Below are 17,443 nucleotides of genomic sequence, written 5' to 3'. Positions count from 1 at the left end.
GATTCTGGAAAGGTGACGTCTTTACCAGGTTTGGGCAGCAATTTATTATGGAGCAGCTAAAACCGTCGTTAATCAGTATCAATCAAATGTGACATGCAGCATGCAACAGGAGAATTGTGATGCTGCATACATGCCTAAAGTGCAGCTAAGTCACTGGATTACTCGGAGTGTAGCTGTTAAGACTAACGAGTGTGTGACAATTAAGGCAACTGGAACAGTACCTGTCACCAAGAAGTAAAGGAACCAATGCTATAAAATGTGTGTCACGCCACATTCCCAAGAATTTCATGCAAAAATCCTGCATAATTGGAGTGCAGTACATGCATACATTCGAAGTGCTCCACACACATCTTGGGTGTACCGCCTGCTGGGCCCAAACAAAACTGTGTGCCGCAGTGACCTTAACAAGGTAAACCATGCATGCAAGTCTCTCTTGCATACAAGTACATGCATAATAATAACTTGTCTGCCGCAATGAAATACTCCATCTATAGAAGGAAATACACAGAAATCACTGACCAATTTATGTCACTTATGAATATTTTAACATGTGCAAAATAATGCACAGAGTACTAACAGGAGACCATTGGGAGCAAGACTCCTCTAGACACTCAATAACGTGATGTGTATCGAGCTAGTGGCAGTAGCAGAATGCCCGCTGCCACCCTGGATATTGCATACCAGGGCTGTGGAGTCGGTCCAAAAATCAACCGACTCCGACTCCTCAGTTTAGGATTCCACCGACTCCGACTCCTCGACTCCGACTCCTCTAATTTGCATATTACAATTTTGTTGATTAAAAGTCTGTAACATGAAATTCGTCTCTTAACTGCCAACGCTTAGTAATTTTACAAGACAACTGAAGTGAGAAGGATATGTAGACTACTATATTTATTCCCTTTAGACTAAAACTAGTCCTTGGTAAGAGTACTTGTAAAAGGTACAAACCGGAACAAAGAACATCGATCAGGCCCTAGGCAATGTAAGTGTGGGTAGGCAGGGGAATAAGGGGATTCTTCCTCTATTACACATTCTTCATGCACAATCTAAACAAGGTTTATGGGTGACAGACAACACGTCTGTGTTCAATGTGCACAGCATTCTCAGTGGATTCCCTGCAGCTCTGTGGGGAGTGCATATGTAGAGTATAGTACTACTGTGTAACAAAGTAAACCTGAGACAGATGAAATTAAAGTTTTATACAGACCTGGGGCTTCCTCCAGCCGCCTTCAGGATAATCAGTCCCTCGTTGTCCTCCTCCACCACCTAGATCTTCTGCTATGAGTCCAGGTACTTGAGCCAGTCGGGCGTAGTGCGCATGCACACACTCCGCCGCCAGGAGCATGCTACACCTGTGCAGCACTATTGCGCAGGTGCAGAATGTTCCTGGCTGGGGAAGCGGCATGCGGCCGGACAGCGCTGACTGGCTGAATTACCAGGACTCCTAGCAGAAGATCCGGGTGGTGGAGGACAGCGAGGGACTGATTAGCCTGAAGGGGGCTGGAGGAAGCCCCAGGTATGTATAAAACTTTACTTTTCATCCGTCTCATTTACCCTTTAATTTGTAGTCACCAAACTAAATTTTAACAACATATGAAATTATTTGATTTCATCAGCAAAGGGAGTGCATACATTTGCATAAATCAGCATCAATGCAGAATTATTTCCATCTCATTAACCATCTCTATTAGTGACACGGCTACACATCAGGCTTTATTCTTACAGCATAGATGTTATTTAGTATATATAAGAGATTCCTGTGTACACATCATATATACAGTCACAATCAGATCTGTATATCTGACCTTAAAAATACGGGGACTGCTTTATTGAAGCAGCACAAGTAACTAATTTTGATTGGTTTATTTCATTTTTGTGGACTAAGCACAGCTATTACTGTATATATACTGTATATATACATTATTTTTAATGACTATCTGAGAAATAGAACATTTTATCATATTTTCTATTTTAATTACAGTTACAAATTCATTAGGAGTCGGAGTCGGTGCATTTTTTCCCGACTCCGACTCCAGGCACCCAAAATTGCCTGACTCAACTACTCTGACTCCACGACTCCGACTCCACAGCCCTGGTGCATACTGTCAGTCTTTTTAATAACTCTCTGAGAAAGGAACATAATTTCACAAACGTGCCCTCTTCATTCAGTTGGCACTGCGTCTCATGAAAATTGGCCTCCCTATTTCTTATAGTTCTCTCACCATTTTCTCTAAACTCTCTAAATTAAAAACACATTGCACAGTTTAACCTCTTCACCCCAGAGGGGTTTTTACCCTAACGGACAAGAGCGATTTGCACCTTTCAGTGCTCTTCTCTTTCATTTGCCAATAGCTTAATCACTACTAATCACATTGAAATGATCTATATCATGTTTTTTTCACCACCAATTGGGCTTTTTGGGGTTGATATTTGTTTTCAGTAAGTACTTTATTTTCTATGCATTTTAAAGGGAAAAACAAGGAAAAAATACACTATTTCTCCAATTTCATCCCCTATAGTTTTAATATTAACACTGCTACTGTGCATAAAACCCACACATTTTATCTGACTATTTGTCCTGGTTATCACAAGATTTTAATTATGTCTCTAGTACAAAGTATGCCGACAATATATTATTTGGAAATGAAGGTGTATTTTTTCAATGGTAGGTTTTTTCCCCCACTATTTTCATGTGTGGGAGCATGCACGCGCAAGCATCGGGTGGGAGGGGGGGCAGCAGCACTGTCTGACTTATTAAAACGTCCTGGAGCTGCTAAGAGGCTCTAGCAGGACGTTTTTAGAAGTCAGGTTGTCATTAAGTGGTTAAAAGACTCCTGAAGCACAAAAGAATGGGGGATGGAAATAAATGGCTAAACCTGCTGGCTGCAGTTCACAAACACTCCACTAAAGGTTCATCACACCAAGGTAAGCCCCCACCGTTTAATAAAACCCCTGTAAAGCATTCCTATCATGTTTGGGTTAAATGTTGTAAAGTGAAAATTTGCATATGGAGTAGTTTTACAGAAAGTTTATTCTGCACCAGGTGTGGTATTTACATCTGTATAAGAGAATCTGCTTTAGGTATAATATCAATTTGTTAGCTAATGTTGTCTTTTATCGCTTCCTCCCCCCCCCCCTCCCCCCCTCCTCATCACCTCAGCTCTCCGAACATACCCTGTGTTCACTGGATATGGTCCAGAAAGAATTGCTGCAAGGAAAAGAGAACCTCTGAACATACAAAAAATTTTGAAGGTGAACAGGACATTGTACATTGGTGACAGGTGAGACAGTATACTGCTTATTTCTGAGACTGTTTCAAGTAGACAAGTGTTGGGGAAAAAAAAGTTTAAAAGTTTAAAACCCCCACCATGTTTGCACTGTAATATGCCTAGTGTGATAAATAAATTACACACCTTCGTTACTTCTTTCTAGTCAGTTCTCTTGGATTCATTTCTGGAATCTTCAGTATTTAGACATATCCAACATCCTTTTGTGCATAGTGAGCCCTGTACACCCCCAGCTTAAGTCACATATTCCTAAGGCTCAAACATTGTTAGGGAGAGGGAGTGTCAGTGGTTCAGGAAAATAGTACTCCAGCCCTAGAGGTGAAGATTCTTAAGTGCACCCCCCAAATTGCACCCATCCCATTAAAGTAGCAAATGTGTCTTCAGAAGACCCCCTGTGCAGTTTAGATAGAGAGATGTGTCCCCAGTATTAGGTAGCCCTGTCACAGGGCCCCTAGTGGCCGGACCGCACAATGCCTTCCAATCGGTTTCAGCATACAGACCATGCAATCTGTGGTCGCAATCGGTGCGCAGAAACTGCTGGGAATTTGGCCGTAGACCGACTAGAAGGGAGCCTGTGAGTTACGGTAATACAAATTACACACTATTTCAGGGTATAACTGCCACCACCTCTGTTACCATGGGACAGAGGAACCCACTGACTGGCTGATGCTAGACCTGCAAATAAAAACAGTTAAACGCACGCTATTTTATCTAGCTATCAACAATAGTAGCGACTCTTCAGAAGCCAGGGTTCAGATTTGTGTGGCTGAATAATAGGGTAGCTGAACAAATAAATGACGTTAGCGTTGTTTATTAAAAATGCAATATAAATAATTAATACATACAGAAAATCATTAAAATCAACAATTATAGAGACATTAGTAGCACAGTAAAAAAATGAAAAGGGAGAAAATACTTAGGTTCGTTGAAATATGTCCTTTCTGGGAAAACTCGTAAAGTTCCTTTGTTTCAGAATCATGAGCAAAGTTCAGACAAGATGGCCGCTAACCACATGGTCCTCTGGCTAGCAGCATGCTCTCATGAAGATGGGATTTGGAGGACTGAGGGCCGCCTGCTGGCAATCTGCTTTTGATGAAGCCGGTTCGGGGGTGTGGCAATGCCTGCCCCCTCTGAATTACAAACCAATCACAGTTCAAGTCCTTGGAGAGAGATTTAGGTTTAAACTTCTAAAACGCTGTAACTCATAACCGATAAATGCCACATTTGCGCTGAAAACAGATGAATATTCCTCAGATTATGACAATTCCTATGACATCAGACTTGATTAGGGCAGAGGATCCCGTTCCTGAGAAGTTTAATAACTTCGGTTGTAGAGTACCCCTGGCCCCCCCAAGGCTGGTCTCAAAAGATTCCGCAAGACGCCACAAACTCAATGATACAACTCTCATAAATATCCTACATACTATATGATGCAAAAAAATCATATACAGTATTCATTTTATCTCTGCTGCTGACGGAGTCAGGCTGTCTGGCCTCATGCTGTGAGGGAAGCCCACTTTGCTGGGCTCACCAATTGATGGAAGCAATTGACACCTATCTGAGGTTCTGCCACAGTGCAGACCCTTTGTCTCAGGTAATTAAAAATAAATACTAGCCTCTTGGATACAAGAGTTTGTTCCTAGTTCATTAGCAAATCAACAGTCCTCCTGCACCTAAGTTAATGCTATTTCTCTGCTGAGAGAAGGAGAGACTCCAGGTTTGACTGCCTGGTATCCACAGACAGACAATCCAGATCTGGCAACGCAAAGACAATCGGTGCAGCAAACCGATTGCGATTGCGTTCTTTTTTCTCACGGCTCTTCTGTGACAAGCCCCTCCCATTATAGATAGTCAGATGTGTCCTCAGTATTAGGTAGCCCCCTCCCCAGTATAGTTAAATGTGACCCTGGTATTAGGCATCCTACTGGGGGAGGAGGAAACAACGGTGCAAATAGCAGCACAAAATGTTGCTGCCTGACACCAACTAAGAGGAACATGATACCCTATGGTAGGGCTGAACAAGTTTCGGTTTAAAACTGAAAATCGTGATCAGGTGGCGGTTTTGCTGTGATTTTTGCCGCCGCTGGTACCTACTCCTCTCCCGCCCCCTCCTCCAGAAAGTCCTGATCCCATTCGGCTTCACCCCATTAGACTGCTGCGCAGTGAGCCGTGGTGAACAGGCTACGAGTGTTGCACAATATCGCAGGGCCTGAACTAGGAAGTGTGACATCACTTCCTGGTGGCCACCGTTACCATGCAACACTCGTTGCCTGTTCACTGTGGCTCACCGCATGGCAATCTAATTCCATGAAGCCGAATGGGATCAGGACTTGCTGGAGGAGGGGGCCAGGAGATGACTAGGTACCATCGGCGAGGGGGATCTGCCTATATACACGAAAGGGAAGTGTATCTGCCTATACTAAAGGGGGGATCTGGCTATATATGCTGAAGTGGGGGATCTTGCTATATACATTAAGGGGGGGGAACTGCCTATACACACTAAGGCTGCTTTCACAGTGGGACATTACAGGCGCACGTTAGAGCAGCCTGTAATGCACCCCAACGCACAGCAATGAAAAATCAATGGGCTGTTCACAGTGCCCACGCTGCGTTACATTGTAACGCAGCACGTCTACATAACGTACTGCATGCAGTACTTTACACGTGGCTAAGCTGCGTTAGACTGTTTGCACATGCTCAGTAGGGTTTTTTTATATTTTATGGGCGGAGAGGAGGCGGGGAGAGGCTGCTATGTAGCCAGGCACATGGCTACTTATTATTCACTGCACTTGCAGTGTTTACATCCTGGAGCGGCCGCGGATTGGCTGGTGGGACCACGTGATGCGGAGAGCTCCGCTCACGTGGTCTCCGCAGTGCCTCCGACAGAGCATGCGCACCAAGAGCTGCTTGTAACGCGGCTCTTGGTAGCGTCCTGCTCCAACACCACCAGGCGTTGCGTTAGGGGCACGTTATGTGCCCCATAACGTCCCCTAAACGCAACGTCCTGGTGTGTAAGTAGCCTAAAGGGGATCTGGCTGTATACACTAAAGGGAAGGGGGGGGGAGTGTATCTGCCTATACTAAAGGGGGGATCTGGCAATATAAGCTAAAGTGGGGGATTTGCCTATATACATTAAGGGGGGACTGGCTTTATACACTAAAGAGAAGGGGAGGAATCTGCCTATATACACTGAGGGGGGGGGGGGGATCTGGCTATATATACACTAAAGGGGGTATCTGGCAATATACACTAAAGGGTGATCTGCCTATATACACTATAAAGGTGTGTTGGGGGGGGGGATCTGGTTATATACACTAAAGGGGATCAGGATGGCTAACCTTTACTGCGGCACCTACACTGGCTAACCTGTACTATGGCACCTATACACTGGCTAACCTGTACTGCAATAGCTATAGCTGGCTTACCTATAGTGGGGCACCTATAGTTAGCTAACCTTTCCTGGGGCACCTATAGCTGGCTAAACTATACTGGGGGCACCTATCCATGGCTAACTATACTGGGGGAACTGATACTCACCATCGGTGTGCTGATCCATCGTTGTGTATTGAAAATCGTGAATTGAATTGAAATTGTAATTTCGGTCAGAAATCCTGCAATTCAATCTTTTCCTAAAATTGGTTAACAGGCCCACACAGGAAGCACTTCCCTATATTCACGGCATCACGATAGTGCTGCCTCTGTTCCTCTGCCTTTTTAATTGCTCTCCTTCTTCCCCTATTAGTCCTTTCCCCAACACCATCTGAACACAATATGTTTATAATTTAATATGGTTTAATAATAACTCGTGTTATATATATTCTTATGCACGACCACAACTAAGATGGCGTCGGGACTCTTTGCCCCTATATGACGCACTTCCGCCCATCCACACTATACAACCAGCGGAACGAAAGAATCACTACTTCCGCTTTCACTATAACTCCGCCCCTGTTGGCGCGTCCCGCTCGTAATCAATCGTGATATGGCGGATAGTATTTCAGAAGCCGGTGCGGCGCCCACTCGCTGCAGAGGCGCTACACCGTTATGCACAACCTCTCAGGTAGGACTATGTTTAATGTCTTTCCCAGTCCCCTCATCGATACCCCGGACAAGTAGTAGGAAACATTAGTAGAAGTATCTATTGGACATAGGTTTATGCATTTTTATTTTATTTTTAAAAAAATGGGCATCCGCAATATATATGTCTAACTTATCCCACAGGTAATATATAAAAAGAAAGTATAGGTGGACCTGCACAGTGTAATATGTAATATGTAAGGGTGGCATAATCTTTGTGACATTTATTTTGTGATATTGATCTTTGTGATATTTATTTTGTGATATTTAATTTTTTGAACAAACAGCTGTTGAAAGAATGTGTTCCTTAGAGAAGTGATATATATAGATATTGAAGGAAATGAATATAGGCAGACATATGTATCATCATGCAGGTATTATTCTGCAAGACTATGAGAACGAGCACTTTATTGTTATTTTTTCAGGTTTTTGCTATTTATCTTTACAGTTTTTTGCTTCTTATTTTACAGGTGTTGCTATTTATTTATAATCCTGATATTACATATATTTGTATGGTGTTTTGTTTTTTGTTTCAGTTGTTTCCTTTCCAAATATATTTTTGCCTGAAGAAGTGGGCGTTGGACCTGCGAAACACGTTGCATAATTGTTTGGAGTATCAAATTTGATTTATCTAAACCATACATAGTGGTTGTGTTGGTTATAGGGGAGGCAAGTCCACCTCTGCTCCCCATCTTTTTAATTTGGTTTTAAGTGGTTCTACCTTTAATCTGCTGGCGCCTCTGTATTCTTTACATGATTGATTTTCCTAAAATCATTCAGGCCTACCCTATGGACTGTATACCCCTTATACTAAAGGCCTGCATCGGGTCGGGTACCCACAGGTTACCCGAAATGTGGGTCGAGTTCGGGTACCCGTTTTGATTCAAATCGGGTTGCGGCTGCAGGTCGGGTTGTGGGTAATGAAAGCAAGCAAAAATGAGATAATTCTCTGTCTTTTGCTTCCCAAAATTTGTGATGGCTGGTGGAACCATAATACTTAATTACTTGTTTGCAGCTGCTAATCTTTAATGCCAGCAGACTCTTTCTTGCTCTCAACCTGAGACTCCCCCTCCTCCATACTAGTATCTAAGGCTAACTGGGAACATGCAAGTGTGTGATTGAAGATGTTTTTTTTTCACAGCTGGACAGAACTAAATTGGGGCCCTCTTCCACTGCAAACCGCAAATGCAAGCGCATGCGTTTTTGACCAATTTTGATGTGCGTTTGTGTTTTTATGCATTTGTGTTTTTCTGATTGGCAAGTGTTGTCTTGATTTTTGAAAATAGATACTAGTGGTTAAATCAATACAAAATGCAAAACACAAACGCATTTCTATGCGTTTTTCAGCGTTCCTATACTGTACATTGAAACGCAAAACGCATCCTAATCGCACAGACGTGCATTTGCTTTTTTTTTTAAATCGGACCGCAGCAGTGGAAAAGGCCACCCAAGATTTTTATTGTAAACAGGCTGCACTTAAGAATCAGCATGCGTTTTGCATTTTTGGCAAAAACGTAGCTAGTGGAAAAGGGCCCTTAGTCATAATTTAGTCAAAAGTATAAAAAAATAAAAAAAAATCTTAAACACTTCTTTGGCTTTGATTTGTGTATAAAAAGAGGTTTCACTTACTTTACAGCCTTCACATAAGACTACCAATGTATATTTTATAATAAAATGGAAAAAGAGGATCGCGGGTCGGGTTGCGAGTCTGTAGGCCTGTTTAATTTCAATGCAAATTATTGATACCAAAGACCGCAAAGCTAACAATCTAGGTCATTGAGTAATTGTGTTAGGGTTAGAAAAAGTGGGCGGAGCCAACAACAGACAAATACATACCCGGGCAACGCTGGGCCATCAGCTAGTATAGTAAATAAGTAAACAAAATATGTGTAAACTCAGGTGCGGTTGTGATGTGCAGGCGTTCTTCCTTCAGGTACAGCTTCACTATTAAACTATTAAGTTAATGACAATAGTGGTAATAAATTGGGTGTATGCAGATTATTTCTAGAATATTTAGAAAGAAATTTACATTTTACTATATAGGTATAGATTTATGTAGTATGTAAATGTAAATTCATCAGTAATACATTCTTGGCTAAAGAAATAAGAAATGTGTTGTTTCTCGATTCTTTCCAAAATTCCAGTTACCTGGATGTATTTTTTTCACTTATTTGAAGCAAGTATGTAGGGCAGATCAAATTAAGAACACCTAATCTACATACCTACTCTTAAGGATTCATTTCACTTAATAGCTACAGCTATTGCAGTGAGGAAGCTAGCATATAAGGGAAACATGCCAATTACAATTACACATTCCAATTACAATTTCACAATACCCCAAAAAAGATGGTGCTTGCCAGTATTAAACTTCATGTGAGCCAAAAGTGATTCCCATAATCAATCCATCACTTCAAGAATATGCGTGACCACTGATATATACAATACCAATAGCTTGCTAATTTGTCAAAGCAATATTAGACCACTTACATGAAGCCGTTTCAGTGGGCTTTGGTTTTCACCAGTACAAGGTATGGATTGTTTTTTTTTGTTTGTTTTGAGGAGTGTGGTACCACAGAGAACCCAGTTATGTTATGGAGAACCAGATGCATTAGGATTTTTGGAAACGGCCAAAAATAATCCAAAACCTACTTGCCTTTAGGAGGCTTTGGGGTTCTTTTGGGTTTCCAACAAAGTCCTACTGGTTTTGGTTTTCCATTATGCAACAAAGTCCATTGTAAAACATCTATCATAGAAGGGAGTTAGAAACAGCATTTTCCAAATTTGTCTTATAACCAGAGTACTTTTAATAAATGGCTTTGTAACATAGGTATAACTGAGCGGTAGGTATGCTGCTTGGTGTAATTATTGGCTTTTTAACAGTGTTAAATTAGTGCTTAGTCAATACAATTGTCTCTAATTGCAGGGATGCACTCTATCAAATTCTGCTGGACTGCAACAGTTTAGAATGGAAATACGGAACGGTGAGTAGGGAATTTTTAAGCCTGCACATCTGCATGCAATGCAATAGTTTTTTCAAGAGATAAAAAAGTTAAATTATTTCCTTATGCATCAAAAATTACATGTTTTGACTTACAAACAGCATGCTAGTTCTTGGACATTTTTATTATGTGTTAAACCGAAGTGGGTCATGGGTCCTTGCCACCCACCTAAAGATGCTGAAGTGTGCCTTACCTCATGCACAATACATACTTCATTGTTATGATAAAAATTCAGTGTTATACTGCTTTAAGATATTTAAAGCTCATGTTACAGGAAGTGTGAGTGCTGACATACAAAACTTACATAGTTGCAGCTCAACAGTTCAAACCAGTAAAGAAAAAGTACATTCACATTTGGAATACATGCACTAGTGTGTCTGTACTTCTTTATGTATCCTTCACAACCCTAATAGTGTCAAAGGCTTATCAGACACACTTTGACCTAGATTATGAGATAACAAACACATTTTATATTGCTCTCAACATCCTTGTGCAGCCACTGAGACTCCACAGTCAGTTACACACAGCTTGAGGTATCCTCATGTTGTTGTTTTTTTGTTAGCAATTTACTATTAAAAAGAACAACAAAGGAGTTGCTCTAAAGGCTCATACAAACACGGAGATAAAGTAGTCCCCTTAGTGTCACTAATAAATATAATATTCAAGCCAAGGTAGTGCAAAAAAGATTATTTTTTATATAAGTTCCTTTATTTAAACAGCATCGTAGTTTAAAAACATCTAAAAACACAAGGATCCCTTGGCCTCTTGCCATCCATATATTCCTTTGTACTGTAATACAATATCATAGTAGATCCACTCAGAAACAATGGGTCCCAGGGTTGTCGGCACTCCGATCCAATGTACTAAGAAATAATGATAAAACCTGCTACTCAAGGTCAGTAACAGAATATAGAGTATTGGTATAAAACTCGGTGTTGCCGACAAATCAGGGAGTCAGATAAACAAACACTTTAAATTGATTGCTGCTGGTTAAGCATGTGCAAAATACAAGTAAATGAAGTACTGTGTAGTACAATATAAGGTATTACCATAGCATAGAAGGTGCATATACAATAAATATGTGCCAACAATGGGTAAAGTGCAAAGTGCAAATATCATGTCCAAATAGGACTCAAACATAGCCAAAGATAGTGCATATAAGTAGAAAGTGATAAACCAGAAACAGTGTGAAGAAAAACAGAATCCAGTGATGAGCAGTGAAAGAAGAAGAAATGCAGAGGAAAATCCACGTGTGTAAGGCAAACCACCAGCGCAGGGTAAAAGAGTAATAAAAGCGTTAAGTAGAATGGCAGAAATCACATGACATCTGAGCAGAGCTTACCCTAGTAAGAGGAAAAAGATGGGGCCATGGGGATCCAGATCCTACCGGTTACGCCAAAAGCTACCTCAGGGATATTGTCTACTTCCTGATCGCTCGCTTAAATACTAAACTTCCGCTGTGTACGCGGCCGCGTCATCGGCGTGACCCGGCGCGCAGTCGCCATAGCGACGGCGCTGCCGTGTCCGCCCCTACACACTACGGTGGCTGATTAAGCACAAAAAGACTCGTTGGTAACAATAGGAACTCCGTCATGGTCTCCTTAGAGACATCTAGTGGTGAACAAGGGTATTGCAGAGATATCCAAGTAAAGAGGAAAACGAGGTAAATAGACAAGAAGAGATAACTGAGGACATCTAGTGGTACATTCAGTAACAGCATCCAGTCAGGTTAAATATAGTACTATAGACTCCATGTCCACAGAAAAATAATAACTACCAAAAAACGGGATATAAGCTATTCTATCTTAGCCAACAAATATATATATAAATGCATCACATGTCAGACATATTTGTTACAGCTTCATAAGGAACAAGAAGAGTCCCGATATGGCATATTATATAAATAATTTCCAAATATACGGGCATATTCATAAGTTAGTATTAACATTAAATTTAAGCGTTAAGACATATTCGAGAGTAGTGTGTTTCTTCAACCTTCCAGCCCAATGGCTTTCGAGAGGACAAGTCCATATTCTTTCGGAGGTAGCCATCCAGATAGTCAATGTCACAAAGCCCTATAGACCAATCAAACAGGGACAAAGACATTATTAATACTCATCCATCAGGAAGGCACATTTGGTGAACTATTAAACCTCCCTGGTGAATAGAGTCAGGCCGTCTTACCTCACGGTCTTAGAAGAGAAGAGACACACAAGAAACTACAAAAATACTAGTCCAAACAGAGGCTCATAAGTCAGACCCTCTCACCTTAGGGTCTTAAGAAACATAGTTAATATTCATCATAAAAGTCAGATCTCCTCACCTTGAGATCCTAGAGCAGAAAGACAACAACAAGAAGGTATATAGAAATATATGGATATATATACACATATCCCTTCCTACAATATTTGGAGGGTGGTAGAGACCAGAAAAGGTGGTGCCCAAATTCACACAGGGTTACCCCAACCCCACATGATATTTATCAAATAACAAAGCTCACTATGATGGTAAAAAACACCCAAACCCAAATTCCTCATTGAGGCCTACAGGGCATCTCGTACCTAGTCTGTGGATCCACTTTAGCTCCAGCTGCAATAATTTTATTGTGTGGTTGCCACCTCTGTTGTTAAGCAATAGTTTTTTCACTCCATAGACTTTCCATCCATCCATATTTCCAGGTGTACATAGTAGGGAGTGTGCCGCTACCGTAGTAAGCACCTTTCCCTCCAGATTATCTCTAGGGGCCAATTTTATTGTAGATCGATGCTTCTGTATTCTATTTTTCAAGGGGTTTTGGGTTTGTCCTACATATCTCTTCCCACATTTACATTCAAGCATGTATACCACCCAGGGAGTTTGGCAATTTATAAAATCCTGTAAATAGATTCTTTTGTCATCCCTGTAATTAACTATAAACTTAGTTGGAGGCATTAAATTACAGATGGAGCAATGTCCACACGGGTGACTCCCTTTGGTACTTAGAGCTCTTCTGGGTGACATGTAGTGGCTATGACATAATTGATCACGTAGAGTAGGCGCCCTTTTTGCTGTTATTGATGCCTTCTTAGTTATATATTGTCCAAGAATAGGATCACTTTGCAGGATGCCCCAATGTTGTTGCATGATACCATATATTTCATCCCATTTGTCATTATATCTTGTTGTTAGCCTGACTGACTGATCACTCCTTGTCATCTTCTTGTTTTTGTTGGAAGGTTGTAACAGGTTTTCCCTATCTGTAAATCTGGCTCTCCTCCAAGCCTTTCTCACATATTTGTTGGGGTAACCCCGTTCTCGAAATCTCCTTGCTAATTTTTCTGCCTCTTCCTCAAATGCCTCTAACGTTGAGCAATTCCGCCTCAACCTCAAGAACTGTCCCACCGGTATATTTCTTCTTGTCGTAGGTGTATGGTAGGAGGAAAAGTGTAGTAAGCTGTTGACAGCAGTTTTCTTCCGGTAGAGGGTTGTATTCAATTGTCCATCTTTATCCTTCACGATATGTAGATCCAAAAAATTAACTGTTGTGGGGGAGATATCAAATGTCAGAAATATGTTCATGTCATTAGTGTTTAACAGATTCAGAAATCGTTGTAGATCCTCTGAGGGACCTTGCCATAGTATGAGGATGTCATCTATGAAACGATGCCACCCCGCAATGGCGGGATGGAATCGTTCCAGAGACGACACCCACACACATTCTCTCTCCCACCATCCTAAAAACAAATTAGCCACGGATGGGGCACACTTTGCCCCCATGGCTACGCCCCTAATTTGCAAATAGTAGATGTTATTAAACAGGAAGAAATTGTGTTTCAAAATAAACTCCAATAATTGCAGTAGCCAAAGGTTTCTTTTTCTGTTCTCTAGGGTCTCCATATCAAAAAAATATTTCACAGCCTGAATGCCATGATCATGTGATATGTTAGAGTATAGACTCTCCACATCACATGTAGCTAGAATGTCGTCTGGACCCATTTGTACATCCTGGATTTTTGTCAGTATGTCCATGGAATCACGGACATATGACTCCAGGGAGACAACGTGGGGCTGAAGAAAGAAGTCCATGTATGAGCAGCATTTCTCACTGAGACTTCCAATGCCCGACACGATTGGTCGTCCCGGGGGGTTGCTTTTGTCTTTATGAACTTTGGGGAGAACATAAAAAGTTGGTGTTACCGGTGTCTCTACCCATAAGTATTTATATTCTTTATTAGTGATTATCTGCTCAGATAGGCCTTCCTCCAGAAGGAGCTTCAGCTCCCTCTGGAAGCGGTCCGTAGGATTCCCTGGAAGTTTTCTATAGAAATCTGTGTTATTCAGTTGTCTATATATCTCTCTTTCATATTGCTCCCTTGGCCAAACCACCACGTTGCCTCCCTTATCTGCCTCCCTAATAATAATGTCTGTTCTTCTTGACAAATCCCCTAGGGCCTTTCGTTCCTGATGTGTCAAATTGTCAGGGCTTCTCTCTTTACTGGCTGTAATTTGTTGGATTTTTGAAGATACCACATCAAAGAAGACTTGAATCTGTGGACAAGTATTGAAGGAGGGCAAATATCTTGATGCAGGTCTAAAAGGGGATTGACTTACCCCACTTTGAGTGCTTTGTTCTTCCAGAAGTGAGATTAAATCAGATAAAATGTTTTTATCCTGTTCATCCAATCCTAATTCATCCAGGGGAGGGACCACATCATCAGAAGTATGGTACAATTTCTTAAGCATCAGCCTCCTGCAGAAAAAATATAGGTCTTTAATGATCTCAAATGGGTCAAACCTGTTTGTGGGTGAGAAAGTCAATCCTCTTTTCAATAGACTTTTCTCCATCTCAGTAAGTTGTATGTTAGATAAATTAATGATAGACAATACCTGGTCATTGAATCGTCCAGAGTTGTCTTCATTCATCTTATGTTTCTTTCCTACTTGTCTCAACTCCTCCAGCCTTCCCAAATGGTTCAAGGCGCTGTTCTCAATATCTGATTCATTAAAATCACTGGAGTCAGAAACATAGTCCCTAGGCGGTCCACCTGCTCCACCTTGTCCGACCGGCCCCTGAATAGAAGGGGACAAAACTTCCCGAAACCCCCTTTTAAGCCAAAAAGAAAACCTAAGAAGCCTGTCCAAAACCCACAGGGGCCGGTCGGACAAGGTGGAGCAGGTGGACCGCCTAGGGACTATGTTTCTGACTCCAGTGATTTTAATGAATCAGATATTGAGAACAGCGCCTTGAACCATTTGGGAAGGCTGGAGGAGTTGAGACAAGTAGGAAAGAAACATAAGATGAATGAAGACAACTCTGGACGATTCAATGACCAGGTATTGTCTATCATTAATTTATCTAACATACAACTTACTGAGATGGAGAAAAGTCTATTGAAAAGAGGATTGACTTTCTCACCCACAAACAGGTTTGACCCATTTGAGATCATTAAAGACCTATATTTTTTCTGCAGGAGGCTGATGCTTAAGAAATTGTACCATACTTCTGATGATGTGGTCCCTCCCCTGGATGAATTAGGATTGGATGAACAGGATAAAAACATTTTATCTGATTTAATCTCACTTCTGGAAGAACAAAGCACTCAAAGTGGGGTAAGTCAATCCCCTTTTAGACCTGCATCAAGATATTTGCCCTCCTTCAATACTTGTCCACAGATTCAAGTCTTCTTTGATGTGGTATCTTCAAAAATCCAACAAATTACAGCCAGTAAAGAGAGAAGCCCTGACAATTTGACACATCAGGAACGAAAGGCCCTAGGGGATTTGTCAAGAAGAACAGACATTATTATTAGGGAGGCAGATAAGGGAGGCAACGTGGTGGTTTGGCCAAGGGAGCAATATGAAAGAGAGATATATAGACAACTGAATAACACAGATTTCTATAGAAAACTTCCAGGGAATCCTACGGACCGCTTCCAGAGGGAGCTGAAGCTCCTTCTGGAGGAAGGCCTATCTGAGCAGATAATCACTAATAAAGAATATAAATACTTATGGGTAGAGACACCGGTAACACCAACTTTTTATGTTCTCCCCAAAGTTCATAAAGACAAAAGCAACCCCCCGGGACGACCAATCGTGTCGGGCATTGGAAGTCTCAGTGAGAAATGCTGCTCATACATGGACTTCTTTCTTCAGCCCCACGTTGTCTCCCTGGAGTCATATGTCCGTGATTCCATGGACATACTGACAAAAATCCAGGATGTACAAATGGGTCCAGACGACATTCTAGCTACATGTGATGTGGAGAGTCTATACTCTAACATATCACATGATCATGGCATTCAGGCTGTGAAATATTTTTTTGATATGGAGACCCTAGAGAACAGAAAAAGAAACCTTTGGCTACTGCAATTATTGGAGTTTATTTTGAAACACAATTTCTTCCTGTTTAATAACATCTACTATTTGCAAATTAGGGGCGTAGCCATGGGGGCAAAGTGTGCCCCATCCGTGGCTAATTTGTTTTTAGGATGGTGGGAGAGAGAATGTGTGTGGGTGTCGTCTCTGGAACGATTCCATCCCGCCATTGCGGGGTGGCATCGTTTCATAGATGACATCCTCATACTATGGCAAGGTCCCTCAGAGGATCTACAACGATTTCTGAATCTGTTAAACACTAATGACATGAACATATTTCTGACATTTGATATCTCCCCCACAACAGTTAATTTTTTGGATCTACATATCGTGAAGGATAAAGATGGACAATTGAATACAACCCTCTACCGGAAGAAAACTGCTGTCAACAGCTTACTACACTTTTCCTCCTACCATACACCTACGACAAGAAGAAATATACCGGTGGGACAGTTCTTGAGGTTGAGGCGGAATTGCTCAACGTTAGAGGCATTTGAGGAAGAGGCAGAAAAATTAGCAAGGAGATTTCGAGAACGGGGTTACCCCAACAAATATGTGAGAAAGGCTTGGAGGAGAGCCAGATTTACAGATAGGGAAAACCTGTTACAACCTTCCAACAAAAACAAGAAGATGACAAGGAGTGATCAGTCAGTCAGGCTAACAACAAGATATAATGACAAATGGGATGAAATATATGGTATCATGCAACAACATTGGGGCATCCTG

The 17,443-nt window shown here is 41.4% G+C and overlaps 1 long non-coding RNA gene across 1 annotated transcript in view; it reads left to right on the top strand.

Moving 5' to 3' along the window:
• The window catches only part of LOC137548914 (uncharacterized), a 30,070-nt gene extending 19,725 nt beyond the window's left edge, over positions 1-10,345 (top strand). The window contains exons 2-3 of the long non-coding RNA XR_011026758.1: positions 3,161-3,281; positions 10,288-10,345. This is a non-coding gene — a long non-coding RNA (uncharacterized lncRNA). The remainder of the gene's footprint in view (positions 1-3,160; positions 3,282-10,287) is intronic.
• Positions 10,346-17,443: the final 7,098 nt, after the last annotated feature.

Source organism: Hyperolius riggenbachi, chromosome 1 (genome assembly GCF_040937935.1).
Source record: "Hyperolius riggenbachi isolate aHypRig1 chromosome 1, aHypRig1.pri, whole genome shotgun sequence".
Taxonomy (NCBI): Eukaryota; Metazoa; Chordata; class Amphibia; order Anura; family Hyperoliidae; genus Hyperolius; species Hyperolius riggenbachi.
The sequence above is the reverse complement of the archived record's forward strand: the minus strand, read 5'-3'. Positions and strand labels throughout refer to the sequence as shown.